At 43.5% G+C, this 15,286-nt stretch overlaps 1 long non-coding RNA gene across 1 annotated transcript in view; it reads left to right on the top strand.

Moving 5' to 3' along the window:
* The first annotated feature begins 7,101 nt into the window (after positions 1-7,101).
* Positions 7,102-15,286, top strand: part of LOC118350401 (uncharacterized) — a 28,005-nt gene continuing 19,820 nt past the window's right edge. The window contains exon 1 of the long non-coding RNA XR_004804109.2: positions 7,102-7,226. This is a non-coding gene — a long non-coding RNA (uncharacterized LOC118350401). The remainder of the gene's footprint in view (positions 7,227-15,286) is intronic.

Here is a 15,286-nt window from a genome sequence, read left to right as displayed (position 1 = left end):
GCTCAGCTTAGTGCCTTTCACCAGATTGTGGTCCTCAGATCAGTAGCAAATGCCAAGCCCTGGCCCGGTCCTGATGAATCAGCTGTAGTTTAGAAGTCCCCCAGGGGATTTCCACGCTCACTCAATATTATAAAGTACGCTTGGACTATAGAGAATCTCAGCTAACATAGTAATTGTAATCACCTGGGGAGTACTGAACACTCCAGAAGCTGAGGGCATACCTTTGATTGATTAAATCACAATCTGTAGGAGCAGGGCCTGGGCATAAGCATTAAAAAACCCTAGGTAAGTCTAATATGCAACCAAGGTTATGACCTGCTGGCCTGGAATAATAATTCTGAATCTTGATCATATGTTAGAATTATAAGGGCCTATATGGAGAATGAAGGAATAATAATACCTCAGGTAGAAAACTGTCAGCTGCAATTAACAGAATAATCTTAAACCTCAAACTGAGAGGGAATGTATTAGTCACATAATGAGCAGAGAGCAAGTGGTAGGATTCTACCTTCATGTAATTGTAGCAGTTCCAGGCTTCACATCCTGACAATGTAATCCAGAGGCAGAAATGGGCCTTTCATGGAGTCTTTGTCTTAAAAGCAATGAAGCTCTCAGAAGGTGTCCCGGGGAACTTCTCTCAGATTGTATTTGCCAGACCTACTCTCTATGCTTACCCATTATCTAGTCAGTGGCAAAAGGATTGGGACGGCCAGCCCTGATTTTCTGATACCAGTCACTGGAGGTTGAATGTTGAAGCATCCACCACACTGAGAAAGATGGGAGGTGAGATAGCAAAGGGAATCTGGGACTTTTAATTTAACTCCATCTTACTATTTGAGAGAGTTTGCTCTGCTCACTGATTCCATCACTAAGGATTATCCTTTTAAGAAGGGAATCTTTGAAATTTTAGGAATTTAAGCCATCATAAAGCCATTAACAATTGTTATGGCACCATTAATATGTCAAAGGGCTTTTTGGATCACAGAATAAATCTTTTTATGAATTATGTATTGAAGAGGTAACATAACAACTTGGTTAAAAAAGTGCAAAGAGATTTACAGGGAGATGCAACTCTTTTCCCATTATTGTCTCCTTTACCTGTGCCCTCCTCAAGGCAGTTACTATTAACAATTTCTTGTGTATTCTTCCAGAAATACAATAAGCATGTTCAAACTTGTGCTCATCTATATCTACCACATAAATATTAAGCAAACAATATGTACTGTTCTTCACCTTGTCTTCTACACTTGTATACAACTTTAAAACTGACATTCCTATATTTACATTTTGCTCGAAGTGGTAGGCTATTAAATCTAGGTAGACTGTGAAAAATTAGATGTGTATATTATATTTCCTAGAGCAACCATTAAAAAAATAACATAAAGAGATGTAGTTTAAAAAGTCAATAGGTAAATTAAAATATAATGCAAACAATGGCAGGAAAGAGGAAACGAAGGAACAAAAACAGAGAAGAACAAAAAACTAATAAAATGGAAAGCCTAAATTCAACCACATTGGTTGAGTTACATTAAATGCGAATTATAGTAAATTACATTAAATGTAAATGTTCTAAACTTCCCAGTTAACAGAGATTGTCAGAACAGATAACAGAACAGCATCCCAATATATGCCGTGACAAGAGACACACCTTGAATATAAAAACACAAATGGGTAAAAAGTAAATGATGGAAGAGATATACCATTCAAATATTAATCATTAAATAACTGAAGTGATGTAAAATGGTGCAGCCACTATGGAAAGCAGTATAGCAGTTCAGCAAAAAATTTAAAGCAATTCCACTTCTGGGTATACATCCAAAATAATTGAAATCAGAGTCATGAAGAGCTATTTATTTGTACACTCATGTTCATAGCAGCATCCACAATAGTCAAGAGATGTAAGTAACCCAAAGGTCCATTGACAGATGAATAAGTAAACACAATATGGTCTACACTTACAATGGAATATTATTCAATCTTAAAAAAGAAGGATATTCTAACATAACACTATGATATGATAAACTTTGAGAACATTATGCTGAGTGTAATAATCAATCATAGAAAAAACAAATACTGTATGATTCCATGTATACAAGGTATCCAGAGTAATCAAATTGTAGACACAGAAAGTAAAAGAATAGTTGTCACAGGCTAAGGGGAGGAGGAAATGGGAGAGATGTTATTTAATAGGTATAAAGTTTCAGTTTTGCAAGATGAAAAAGTCCTGGAGATTCGTTGCACAACAGTGTGAATGTACTTAGCACTACTGAATACTTAAAAATGGTTAGGATGGTAAATTTTGTGCATATTTTACCACAATTAAAGAAAAGATAACTGAAGTGGCTGGATTAAAATAAACAGAATAAGAAAAATCACGAGGGAGAAGAGGAACATTACGGAATGATAAAAGGGGTTAATTCACTGAAAACTATTTTAAATTCTAAGTGCACCTAACAACAGAGTTGTAAACAGAGTTTACAAGTACATTAGACAAAAATTGGTAAAAATGGAGGAAGAAACTGAAAACATACGATTATGATTGGAGACTCCAATACTCCTTTCTCAGTGACTGATACAAGTGGGCATCAAATCAGCAAGAGTACAGAAGACCTAAGCAATTCTAGCCAACAACTTGACCTCATAGACATGCACAGAACCTCTCACAGCAGAATGCACATTCTTCTCAAAAGTGACATTCTTCATGTGCAACAGGTCTTCCCGACTTTCCCTTCTTCTCTAGCTCTTCCTTCATATAGTTATTTCTCTCTTCCTACTTCTCTCTCTCTCTCTCTCTCTCTTCTTCTTCTTCTTCCTCCACTCTCATTCCTTTTTCTCTTTCTCCCAATCTTCAGGGGGCATATATTTTGTCTAGCACTAATTTCACAAAATTTCATGCTTCCTGTTCTTAACTTAAAAGCAAGTGAGTTGAGGTGCCTGGATGGCTCAGTCAATTTGGTGTCTGACTCTTGATTTAGGCTCAGGTCATGGTCTCAGGGTCTAGTCACAGAATCCTGGGATCGAGCCCTGCATCAGGCTCTGTGCTTAGCAGTGTGTCTGCTTGGGATTCTCTCTCTCTTCTCCTTCTGCCCCTCCTCCCTGCTCTCAATCTCTCACAAATAAATTAATAAGTATTAAAAAAAAGCAAGTGAGTCGGCTGTTTTTTTTTCTAATAAAAAATAAACAATCATAAACTAACTTGCGTTCGCATAAAGTGTTCAAATGATTTCCCTTCTTAGATTCTGGTCCTGGATATCTTCTGTAAGTTACATCGGAAATTTGCAGAAGGTCATTGAGACTGCAGTTATTGGAGGAAGGAAAACTTCATGGAGGAGGTGAAATCTGGAATTGAAAAGAATTTGGATTATGGTTCACAGGGAGCTTCTTTTTATTTTATCTCTCTGTCTTCAAAGCATTGTGAATGGTCTAGCAGTCCACGGGCATCAAATGGAGGAGACATATGAACATGACGATCCCTCCTGTCTCCATTGTGCCTTCTCTCCTATCTTCTCTAGTCTGAAGTAAATATCTTATTTCCTAGTAGATGCCTTTTTCCCCTTCACTTTTCAGAGCCAGGACCATGGCTCTGGCCCTCTGTGATAACTGGGACTCTTCATTTTGCCCTAATTGCCTCACATTGTCTGGCTGAGGTTTGCAATCAGTTTTGCCACTTCTCCCAGGGCCTGCCAGCTCATTCTTGGTTTGTCTCTGGATTCCCTGCAGCCTCTGCTACACTGTCTTGCTGGTCTTGGACCAAAACTCTGGGCATGACCTGGCTGTATGCTGCCTGCTTCCCGAGGACCCCTGGGAATCTCTTCCTGTTTCTGTGTCTCTCTAGGTGAATGCTGCTTTCCCCTTAGAGTGGGAAGCTGCTGACCATGATACCTGAGAAAAGTGCAGGAAAGTGTGAATACTGCATAAGTGGTCACGCTGTGTGTGCATGCAGGTCCTCACACTTAAGGAGATATATGCATGTTTGTCAGAAGAAAGCATGTTCATGAAATGGCTTGTGCAAGCAGTCTAGACCAACAGTATGTGCTTGGTGGTACAAATGAAGGGAACTACAGACCCACCTGGAATCCCTGATCCAGCCTGCCACTTCTTGTGATTTCCCATATGTTCATCGGGTTCATATGGATTCTGAATTATGATCTGAAGGGATCCAGCTTATCCTCCACTGGGCCTAAAGTTTTGCCATTTGGCACTTATTAATTTGGGTTAAACATTGTCCTCTAGAAACTTCCCTTTAAAAATGCAAATACTTCTGGAAAGAGGTAGAAAGATAGGAGACTATAGAAATAATCCTCTTCACATTTTTACAGATGAGGAAAGTGACATGCCAGCAATATTTCCAAGGTCAACTTGGCCTTCTGACCCCTGGTCTAGCACATATCACATACTTGGTTCACAGGGCACCACCTGTGGGTCCTTCACAATGTGCCATAAAGGCTTCCTTACTTATCAGGGCCATTCCTGAGAATATGGTAGGCAAGACCAATTGGAATAAGATGTGTGGTGATGCTGATAAATTTGGACATGTTCATAACTTGGGGTACTGGATTTTCCTCTAGACCAGTGCTGTTTAATAGAAATCTAACATGAGCCACAAATTTGAGTCACATATGCAATTTAAAATTTTCTAGTAGCCACATTAAACAAAAAGAAAAAAGGTGAAATTAATTTTAATAATACACTTAATACCAATACTTATACTTAACCAATATTGTGAAAAATATTATCTCAACCTGTACTCTGTATAAAAATTAATGAGGTATGTTTACATACTGTTTACTAAGTCTTTGAACTCTAGTGAGTATTTTACACTTACGGCTCATCTCAGTTTGGGCTAGCCACATTAAGGGTTCAATGGCCACATGTGGCTAGTGATCCCCTAAATAGACAGCACTGTCTTAGACTCTCCCTATTCAAAGCCCGGGATTCTGCACCCCCTTCTCTGATCAGGACATTGTTTGCACATACCTTTCTTATTCAGACCTGATATCCACAGGCTTGTAGTCACCTTACAAGCCAGCCAGTTCAGGGGATTTCATGTTATATTTATTACATAGAGTCTCAGAGACACAGGGGATGTGCTGGGGTGGACATCAGGGGTGTCTGAGGCATTTGCTTTCACCACGTGCATTGCTGTAATGTGGGTGTTGTGATGAGCATTTACAGATTACTTTATCAAGTGTTAATTAAGCTAACCCTTCACAAAAGGGCAAACAGCTTAAAGGTATCCCTACAAAAAAATCACAGCTTGAAGATAATACCTGTAATGCAAGCGCACATGGACACAGAAAAACAGGGAGCTGATATTTTGCTTCTCCCAGGTCAGCTATGTGATGAGATTAAAACATTAGTGATGGAGCCAGACTTTACATTTCAGAATCACCAGGAAGGCTACCTGAGATGTGAATGTATATCCACGGTTATTAACAAAGACCTTCATCTTAAGTGTATTTTATGGCTTGGTATATTAGTGTGTGATATGTGATATTTCTACTGTTTGGTATATGTCTTATTATGTATGCAATTTACCTGTTCCATGGTACATGGACATAATTCAGAAATACATATGGAGTTTATTTTTTATTTATTTTTTTAAAGATTCATTTATTCATTTGAGAGAAAAAAAGAGAGAGGGAGAGGGAGAAGTAGCAGAGGGAGAAGGAGAGATAGAAACTCAGGCAGACTCCCCACCAAAAGCTGAGCCTGACACAGGGCTCAATCCCAGAGCCCTGAGTTCATGACCTGAGCCAAAATCAAGAGTTGGCTGCTCAACCAATGGAACTACCCAGGCGCTCCCTAGAAATACATACAGACTTTAAAAACACAGGTCAGTTCAGGTCATTCCTCTGCTCAAATCCCTGCACCAATTTTCCACCTGACTCACAGGAAAAACCCCAAGGCCTTATGATGACTAGGGCCCCTAACCCTTCATGCCTGCCTCAGCAGTCCCTGATGTCACCTTCCCTGACCCTTACTGCCATTCTCTCTGCTCCAGCCACACCTGCCTCCTCACTGTGTACCATTTTTATTGTATCTACAACAACAAAAGACATCCAGTTTTACACATTTTTTAGCATTTTATAAGTGGAGTCATACTGTACAAATTCTTCTGCTATTCTCTTGATTGACTTTATATTCCTAAGATTCTCCCAAGACATGGTTTGTAGCTATAATTCATTCTTTTTCACTACTGTGTAGTATTTCATTATGTAATTATATCATATTTTAAAGGACATTCTCCTGCTGTTGTTTTGAGGGTTTTTTTCCTGCTCAACAGGGCTGCCATGAACATTTTGCCAGGTGTCCTGGGGTACATAGGCCTGCACAGCCGTCATAGGTATGATATCATTCACATGCTTTTCCACGTGTAGTGTCATGATAGGTGCTTTCTCCTAAGCTTGGAATGTCCCCTCACTGTCCTTCTCTTGTTTGGCAAACTTAAGACCAACTTACTAGATGTCTCCTTTGAGGAACTTCCTCCCCACATCTTGACACCATTGCTTTGTCTGTGCCTCCACTGAAATACTTCTCACTCTGTACATTAATGAAAGTAATGCCTCTCTTAACTAACCTTTGCCTGTCTGGGATGCACACTCATCAGTGCCCGAAGCCCCCAAGCCCTGAGGACTGGGATTCCAGTTCTCACTTCTGCTTTCCCCTATTGAGTTATACACTCACAGGAACTGGTTGTGTTTGTTCCCAGATGTGCCTGGGTGAATGCTACTTGTCACTCTAGTTACATGGTTTAATTATGCATGATGTGGACCAATGAAATACAAGTGCAGTCTCCAAATTATTTTACTCATTCAATAAACATTTACTGAACAACAACTATGTGCTGGGCACTGTCTTAGGTTCTGGGAGTTAAACAATAATTGAGGTGAGATTTTGCCTTCATTGATCTTATACTCGAGTGGGCATGTTTTGCCCTATGGTAGCCATCTTTATAGCTGAAGGTGGGCAGTGGGGCACCACTTTTTAAGAGGCAAATTAGGTCTGTGGCTCCTGATAAGTGAGAGGAAAGCAGGATGCCACTTTAGGTCATGGAAAGACAATCCGCTGGGCTGGATGGAAGCCAGAGCTTCGGGTGAATGTCCTCACAGGGCAAGAGTGTCCTTGTTAACCACATTTGATCCTCTGGAATTGGATGATTGGGATGGGTCCCAAGTAAGAATATCTGAGCTCTTCATACTTTTCCAATGACAGGGCTTTACACGGTAGGTCTTCAATTAATTTCTATAGAATTAAGTTGACTCTTACCAGCCTTTTAGCAAATGTAGACTTCCCAGAAGCTGGGCTTGGGAGATGAAGAACTAGTTGGCATCCCAGTGGAGCCTGGCAGGGGAATGGGGATAACATTGCCTTGTTTAGATGCTTGGGATTGTTTTAGAGCATGTGTCACTTGGCTGAGTATACTAGAGCCAGCTTTTTCTGGGAAGCTGGAGAGTGGATCAAATCTAGCTTCTTATCATATTAATACTCCCTAAACTCCTACACTCGAAAGCTTTGGGAGTCTGTATTCCTTTTATGTGTAAGTATCAAATTCCTGGTGAAATGATATTTCTCAGGGAGTAAAAGTCTGGGTGTTGGTCCCACATTCCTCCCATCTTGGTGTGAAGCCATCAGGATTCAGCTGGATGGAATGATCTTAGGGTCCCTTTCAGCTTAGTTGTTCCCTCTTTGAGAACTTTTTTATCCTCCCAGGACTTTGGCTGCTGTGGTTAGGCTGTTCCCTCTTACTGGTGCATCTTTGGCCATCAAATGAGTTGCTGTGAATCAGCAGGATTCACCTTCAGCATCGGTCTTTGGAGATAGCTGCCTACCCAGTGTGATTTTGCAGGCTCCCTGGAAGGGACTTTTCTCCCTACGCATGTCCCAAAATACCTTTTCTAATCAGCCTTTTGATGCTTAGGATTGCTTTCCTGTGGACAAAGCCTTCCATTCCACAATGAAGTCCTGAAAATAGAAATGAATGCACATGTGTTTGGCATTGCGCACAACAGACTGTTCTTGGCCTCCTTGCTGCTGCTCGTGCTGTCCCCTTTGCCAGGAATATCCTCCCCGTGCCCTTATTTCCCTTAGACTGATTCTTTAAGAGTCAGTTCAAACATGTATTGCCTGGGGGGGATATTGTAATTGGTTTGTCTTGATTACAAGAAACAGACTTACCCAGACTAGCTGAAATAAAGGCTGGTAGGGGGTAGAGGTGGCCAAGAAAGAAGTTAGCACGTAAGGGGATGAATCTGTGGACATTCAAGGAACAGGGACATAATTATCTGCATCTATAGCTTGTCTCCCCCACATAGACTGGCTGTAAGATCTAGAAAGTAGGGGCTGTGCTTTATTCATTTTTGAAAGCTCAGACCTAGCACAGAGCTTTGTACCTAGGATAAACCCAACAGATGTTGAATAGACGGTTGAACAAATACCTGAATCCTAAGTATGGGTAGAAGATATTGGTATTGTCTTAGAGGAATTTACAGTATAATTGGGGAACTAGAAAACAAGTGAAAAATAAATAATATAAGAGCTAAACAGTGCAAAGCAATGGTAGAGAACTGACACAAAGCTTGCAAGATGAATCAAAGGCACCTTAGGGGAGAGGAGATTCAGTGAGCAAATCATCCAGATAAAGACTTCATTTCACATTAACACACAGCTGACTGATGTTAGACCTCTCAGAGTGCAGACTTTTGATGGGGAAATGGGAGTGAACATGGAGCTGGGGGCCAGTTTCACATAAGGCCCCACAAAGGTGCCCATCGACAGCAAGGGGGCAGGCATGGAGGCTTGGCCAAGGGCTGGCTTGCAACGTTGGGGTGCTTCAGACATCGTCCCAACTCCTTTGGAACCCATGAGTGACACTGGCTGGTGGATCAGTGATCCCCATTGGTCTAATCTGACTGGTTAATCCAACAAAGAAAGTGAAGTTTGTGCACTGGGTCTCTGGAGTTATTGCTAGCTGCTGGTGGTGGATGAATGGAAGGCCCCTGGGTACCCCTCAGGAATCCACAGTGAACAAAGAAAGTCATCCCAGTGCTTCCTTATTTTATTTTTTAAAGATTTTATTTATTTATTTGAGAGAGGGAATGTGCGCAGGGGGAGGGGCAGAGAGACTCTCAATTGGAATCTCAAGCAGACTCTGTGCTAACCATGGAGCCCAATGTGGGGCTTGATCTCAAAACTCCAAGACCATGACCTGAGCCGAAATCATGAGTTGAACACTTAACCAATTGTATCACCCACCCAGGGTCCCTTGATGCTTCCTGATTTTATAGGCTTAGCTCAAAGGTCAAGAAAGAAGGGGTCTTTGCAGCTCTCTTTGTTCAGAGACTGGCCCCAGGGCGAGCCCCAACCATTCCCTCTTCTGTGATATGCTTCTTTGAACTTTCCCTCAGAACTTGTTGCCCTTGGACAGGCTCTGTCAGTTTGCCAAGGATTAGCAATGGATGATTGTGAGGGGATCTCACGCACCTCAACTTTATCTTTTCTTATACTTGAAAGTGGAAACAGTGGTAACCCAACTGAATTCACTGAGCTCAGCCCCTAGTTGAGAAAACAGGCTCAGAGAAATTAATGTGTCTGCAATTCATGCAGTGCTCTGAGTTTAACTTGTATGGCCACGTATACCCATGCTTTTGTTTTTCATTAAGCAGCCCTTTATGGAAGGCTCACTATGTTCTAGGCACTATTCCAGGGACTGAAGTATATGGTGGGGTTGCAGGTAACAGAATGCTCATCTAATCATGGCTTAAGCAATACTGACACCCATTATCTCATGAAACAAGAAAGAAGTTTGGGACTGGGGTCTGCAGAGGCTGCTGGCTCATCAGCCCAGCAATACTACCAAGAACCAATGTCCAAAGACAGAGGGAGGTAGGTCAGGGACCTTCACTTCTCTCTTTTATTAGGGAAAAATAGCCTTCCTAGAAGTTTTCATCTGACTTATTTTTATTTTTATTTTAGTTCAATTAGTCAACATATAGATCATTAGTTTTAGGCATAGTTTTCAATAATTCATCAGTTGCATATAGCACCCAGTGCTCATCATATCACATGCCTTCCTTAATGCCCATCACCCAGTTACCTCATCCCCCTACCCACCTCCCCTTCAGCTGATTTCTTTTTATATCCCATCAGGCATTCCAGGTCACATGCCTGTTCCTGCGCCAATCACAGGCAGATAGGAACATGATGTTATAGCCGGCTGCCATGGCCAGTTGTGGTGCACTGTTCACGAGAAAGGCAGTGTAGCATCTCCATTAAGAGTACAGCCTCTGGAACCAGATGGCCAAGTTCAAATCCTGACTCCACCAATTCTTAGTTACACAACCTTAGGCAAGATGCTTAACATCTCTCCTCAGTTTCCCTATCACCTAAAATGGTGTTAATGAGACCTTAAAGACGAAGTAAGGAAGTGCTTAACACAGTATTTGACTCATAGTGTTAACTACTCCTACAGTCACTCTCCCTTGGGCTGAGCATTTCCCTGCTTGAATAAAATCAGAAAAAGGGGTGATGGTGTTGGGTAGACAACTCCAATGTCAGCCACATGTGGTTACAGACAGCAAACACGAAATGTTAAAATCCTGTGAGTGGTGCCTTGATACAGGAAAGGGACAAGGAGGCTGCCTGATTCAGACTTGAGGAATACCAAGGAAGACTTCTCAGAGGAGGTGGCACTAATGTATGATTTCAGCAAAGGTAGCAGTTTATTGGGCAAAGGGGAGGTTGAAAGGGTAGGAGGCCCTCCAGGCAGAGGGAGTAATAGGAGTAGAGACTTGGCAGTGTTATAGGCCATGGTATATGCAGGATAAGTACGAACAGTTTACTGTGTCCAGAAAATGAAGTGAGGGCTATGGGGGCTCTGAAGGGGTATGCTGCTCACTGGGGGAGGGTCCTAAATGTTGAGCTAAGGAGATTGAGTCTTCCTACAGGCTATGGCTTGTAAACCAGAAGTAGCCCTAGACTTGTAGTTCGGGTCAATGACTTGACTGTGATGGGGGGATGGATGGGAAGGGAGCGAGACTGAGGAAGGAGGCTGTGACAATATTCCAGCGGAGGGGTAACAGCCTGAAGTAGGGCAGCTTAGGTTGGAGAGGGAGAGATGGTCAATTAGCAGGATGTGGTCAACAAATGTGGAGGGAGACAGGACCCAATAGGACCCAGTATTGTAGCTAGAATGACTTGAAAGAGAAGGATTGCAGAATGCAGGCAGGAGGATGCTGAGAAAAGGGGATTGTGGATTTGATTTTGGCCACTTTCGGATGCTTGAGATAGATGCAATAGTCCTGGGAAACCAGAAACCTGAACAAGGGGCAAATCAGCAGCTCTAGGCTTCACAGGGGTTGCCAGTGTTGTGCTTTGTTTGGGCGCTTTGTTGGGCCAAGTGATGGTTCAAGGCCTGTAACCAGGCAGGAGTATTACCTGGCTGTTGCACAGCAGCTACCATTTGACACTCAGCCTTCTGTGTGCATTGCTGCATGCCTGCCTCCTGGGTTCCTCAGATTTGCCGGCCCTGATGGAGGATGAGGAGAGAAGGGGCTGGAAATGGAGCTCTGCAGAGAGCACTTGCATTTACAGACAAGTACAAATAGAGAGGTGCTCAAGGGAGATGGAAAGGGACATGGGTAGGGTGGTAGGAGGGGACAGGCCCAAAGGATGTTGCAGGACCAAAAGGAGGTCATGTTTGTGTTAAGGCACATTACATATTTTTGTTCTATCCCAGCACAGTGCCAGGGGCGGGTGTTTGGTATAGATTTACTTCTCTATATTAAATTAGCAGGAAGAGTCAGGCATTCAGAGTGGAGAAGATGGTGAAGCGGGTTGTCTTTCTGATGGAACCCTATGAGTGGGGTTAACATCCCAGAGACCTACAGAGTTCCAGAGAACTACACAAAGCTGAGGTGGAGGATTGGCTGTCTGTGTGACACTGGGCAGCTTACTTGGTGATTCTGGGCTTCGGTTACCCTGCCCAAGAATCAGAGACACCAGTACCTGCCCTAAGGATGTGCGGAGGTTTAAAGGGGGTACTGTGTGCTCACATTCAGCATCTATGGACCCGTATGTACTCACATATCACGTTTTGAATAAAGATGGGAAAATAACTTTGCTAGTGGGGAAAAAACCCCACCTGAAGCAGCATAGACTTGCTGAGAAACAAGGGAGTGAATGGGGATGAGGATGTAAGAGAGAAACACAGGCACCTTGGGGATCCCCCAAAAGGACTCAGTAAAGTACAGACTTGCCCCCCAGGAGGCTTATTATCATAGAGAGATCCAGAATGGAGGAAGAAGCCCAGTCTAGGTTCTATAATGGTTCTTTGCAGTTTCCAGTTTTTCTGGCGTTTGCCTCCCCAAGCATCCTCATGCTTTTAGGTGGCTAGCATGCTGGAAAGGATATGGGTATTGGAGTCAGAGAACTTAGGTTTCCCAAATCCCTGCTCTATAACTTTACCACCTATATGATCTTGTAAAAGATATCTAACCTCTCTGTACCTGTTTCTTTATTCAAAAAATAAGTGAACCCACTTTAACTGTTTATTATGTGGAGTAAATTAGATTAGTGTCTATAAACTAGCTGACAGTGTCTGGTTCTTAACAGGTGCTCAATTATTATTTTTGTCTTGTTTTTCTTGTGCCTTAAGTAAGGTAGTTTCTATTGCTCTCAAGAAGAGGGGCTTAGAAGTGTCTGTTGACCAGTCAAGAGAGCCCATTCTGAGGAGGGAAAGAGTTATGAGGGAAGGAAGACCGATAAGTGTCTTGTTTTCTGGGGGGCTCATCTTGAAAGAAGACCCAGACTTTGGGGGAACGGAAAGGCAATGGGACCCCACAAAAAGCAGTAGAGATCACCAGCAAACAGGGCCACAGTGGGTCCTGTGAAACTCCAGCACTTTGCCTTTCTAACACAGTGACATAGTCACAACCCTAGGCCTCCCTCTACCCTTACACCCCAAGGACTCTGGGGCAGAGAGGAACCAGGGTATCCAAGCTCCATGGCACCTTCTCTGTTGCCTCCCAGAGGACACTTCCGGGATGGCCACCCTGGCCAAGCCCATCCTCCAAGTACAGGTGGGCCTTGGTCCCTCTTGTCCCATCTGCATCCAGAGGCCAATCCTAGAGTCTGTGGGATCTAGAGGAAAATCTCTCAGGGTGCTCCTCTTCCGCCCCCCCCCTCCGCCCCCAGTATATTTGTAGCTCACAATTGTATAGCACTTGACAGTTCTCAAAAAGCTTTTGCCTCCCATAATTTTATAGGGAGGGAAAGGGAGCCAAAGATAAATGACCTGCCTAAGGAGATCACATGGTTAATAAATAGTAGAACCGGGATCAGAACCAGGAACCCCCAGACCAGGGCCATCTTGTGCTATAAAAATTTGAAGGCCCATGTTTCATCCCTTTGGCCTGTTATCAGTGCGTGGGTTGCTGGCAGCTTGTTTGGGTATAAGCCTTACCCACGTTTTGGTGCTGGGAGGAAATTCGTGTTCCTTTCCCCCTGCCATTCCTCCTCGACATCCCCTGCCATTCCTCCTCGACATCCCCTAGTCTCCTTGAGTCCCTAAAAAAGTGTCCTGAAGGACAGAACCCCAGCCTCTGTCTTCCTGAGAGCCTCCACCAATGCCCCATGGGTGCCTCTAATACTCAGGCTCTGGGAAATGAAGCTGTTTCCCCACCTGCTTAATGGCATTGCCTGAAGCTCAAGAGAGCTGCATCTTCAGGTGACTTATTGTGATACCCATCCACACGAACACCCCTTTCCCTTCTACGTGCACCTGCCGCAGTGGCAGCACAGCTCCAGCGGCAAGCAGAATTGCGTCTGTTACTTTCCATTTAGGGGGCAAAAGGAAGTTACCAGCATTGATTGAAATTCTCAGGTAGAGCGAATCTGGGCGGCATTTGAAGAGGTGAATTTAATTCAATAGTTTATATTCCACTTAGGTTCCTCCTCTATCTGGCTGCTGGTAAACAGCTGTAAACTGCCACAGCTGTCTTGTGATGCAGAGGAAACACAGTCTGGAGAGTAAAATAGAGATGGTGGGACAAATGTCAAGGGGATGGAGAACATTAGGGGAATGGGAATATGTGGCCAGATGTGTGCACAGGGCGGGACCCCAGGCACAGGGACCCCATTCCTTCCTTCCTTCCTGGGCCTCAGCTAAATGAGGGGCTTAGGATACATGATCATTCACGTCCCCTCCTGCTCTGAACTTTATACTGTCAGAGGGAGCTCCGTGGTGCAATGGCGGGGACTGAGGATTTGGAATTGGATAATCAGGGCTCAAATCCAGTCTTGGTTCTTACTTTTCAGCAGCACTGAGGGCGCCATTTGGCCCTTCTCAAATCTCTGAGGGTGAAGTGGCAAGCCGCACTGGCCTTTTCCCTCCCAGGTGCAGTGAGGTCAGAGAGAAGGTGTGAGACAGCATCGTATGCCCTGGAAAGCCCCATCAAGATGTTAGTAACTACTATTTTCATTGTTACTGGACCAGAGAAGCCCCCAGAACCTGCTTCTCACAGCCCCCCTGCCCAAGGGCTGTGACTCTGATTGTCTGGGTAGGATCTTCCTCCTATAGGGGGGCCACGCCTATGCTAAGCCAAGTGTGTAGTTATCCTAAGATTTGAAAAGTATCCAAACTATCCTCAGCCATCTCCCCCAGCAAGCTCATCTCCAGAAGGCACCTGTCAAAGGATGTTAGTATATTGGCCTGAAGGGGTAATAAGTAACACCTTCTCAGCCCCCGACAGTGGGACTTCCTTTCTGTAGCCTTTGTTTGGTTAGCTCTCACCTTAGGAAACTGTGAGTAGACTCTTAGATTGCAAGGGGAGTGGGACCTAGGATGGGTAAATGTAATCATCTTGACAATATTCAACTTACTTTCCTCCATGCCTGAGGCACTGTGCTGAGCATGGGAGTAGAAGCGGCTAGCCTCTCTTCATTTCTTCATCCATTCATTTAGCAGGCACCAAAAGAGCATCAGCTATGATAGCTATGGACAGGGTGGGAGCTGGGGAGCTTTACATCTGGTCGAGGGGAGAAATATACACAAGGGATCTGAATCCTCATGCCAGGCTTAGAAGCTCCTGCTGACACCTCAGGAAACTTTCCATGATCCATCTTTTTTTTGCTCATGCAAATAAATAAATAAATAAATAAAATCATGATCTGTTTGATACAACTCTCTAGTTCAATACCATATCATTTATCTCCTACTCTTCACTGACATGGGTAAACTCTCATGTCTTTCCTCCAAAATGGCAGCCCGTATGTTGACCAAGTCTTG

This window comes from Canis lupus, chromosome 12 (assembly GCF_003254725.2).
Source record: "Canis lupus dingo isolate Sandy chromosome 12, ASM325472v2, whole genome shotgun sequence".
In the NCBI taxonomy this organism is placed as follows: Eukaryota; Metazoa; Chordata; class Mammalia; order Carnivora; family Canidae; genus Canis; species Canis lupus.
The sequence above is the reverse complement of the archived record's forward strand: the minus strand, read 5'-3'. Positions and strand labels throughout refer to the sequence as shown.